The 1457-nt window shown below is 32.5% G+C and overlaps 1 pseudogene; it reads left to right on the top strand.

The window, feature by feature from the left end:
* The first annotated feature begins 259 nt into the window (after nt 1-259).
* On the top strand, nt 260-967 carry LOC147004101 (uncharacterized; annotated as a pseudogene).
* Nucleotides 968-1457: the final 490 nt, after the last annotated feature.

Raw genomic sequence — 1457 nt, 5'->3', positions numbered from 1 at the left:
AAATTTAGCAGGCTTTTATTATTTCCAGTCATCTGATATAAATCATATTTGAGGTTCTTCTGAGGATACATGTAATGATTCAAAAAGAGAAAAAAAAAAGAGAGAGAGAGAAACCTCTCTTGAGAGTACAAATCCATGAGCTCATTGATTATTGAATCCCTTACTCCTTATATAAATAATTGATGTCACCTATAATTACCTTTTTTTTCTTTTTTTTTTTTCAGAAAATCATTGCATATGGGGAATGTATGGGAAGGTCATGGATCAAGACAGCCAGTACATTGTTCTTGAACACATAAATATTCAAGAGAAGTCTTCTAAATGGAACAAGCTTAGCAATGTTATTCTTGAAACCCCCCATTATGTACCTCACAAATGTAGTGAATGGGACAAATGCTTTTCCCAAAAATCACATCTTAATATTCATCAGAAAATTCATGCAGGAGGGAAACCTTACAAATGCAGTGAATGTGACAAATGCATTACCCAAAAATTTGATTTGAGATCTCATCAGAGAATTCATACAGGATAGAAACCTTACAAATGTAGTGAATGTGACAAATGCTTTACTGATAAAGGCAATCTGAGAAGGCATCAGAGAATTCATACAGGAGAGAAATCTTACAAATGTCATGAATGTGACAAGTGCTTTTCCCAAAAATCCCATTTGAGTATTCATCACAGAATTCATAAAGGAGAGAAACCTTACAAATGTAGTGAATGTTACAAATGCTTTACTGAAAAAGATATACTGAGAACTCATCAGAGAATTCATACAAGAGAGAAACCTTACAAATGTAGTGAATGTGACAAATGCTTTAACCAAAAATCCCATCTTAGTATTCATTGGAGAATTCATACAGGAGAGAAGCTTTACAAATGTAGTGAGTGTGACAAATGCTTTATTGACAAAGGCTGTCTGAGAATTCATCATAGAATTTATACAGTAGAGAAACCTTACAAATAGTTAGTATGTGCCAAATACAATCCTCACAATGTCAGGCTGAGAAATCATCAGTTATTTCATACAGTAGAGAATCTTTATAAATGAAGTGAACGAGACAATCCTTTACCAAGATATATCATTTTAAAATTTATTAGAGAATACTTACAGAAGAGAAACTTTTTAAATATGTTGAAGGTATGAATCCTTTACTCTTGGCCTATTTCCTTGAATGTAAGAGTTAATACTTACAGGCTAGAAACTTAACGCATGCATTATGTGAAAAAATATTCTTGACTTCATTTCAGGTCAGACAAAACATCTAAGAACTTTTTAAGGGAAAGTATTTCTGTTGGGAAAAATGTGGCATATATTTTATTCACGGTGTATTCTTGGCAACACGGCTCCACACTAGAGAATTAGTATGATTATGAAAATCCTGTGAAATTTTTCATGCAATGTTCAAATCTTAGGTAATGTCAACTATTTATGCTGTGAGAAACTCTGAACATGA

Source organism: Mus caroli, unplaced genomic scaffold (assembly GCF_978045245.1).
Source record: "Mus caroli unplaced genomic scaffold, Mus_caroli_1 scaffold_6, whole genome shotgun sequence".
In the NCBI taxonomy this organism is placed as follows: domain Eukaryota; kingdom Metazoa; phylum Chordata; class Mammalia; order Rodentia; family Muridae; genus Mus; species Mus caroli.
Note: the sequence above shows the minus strand (reverse complement) of the source record. Positions and strands in the feature narration are given on the sequence as shown.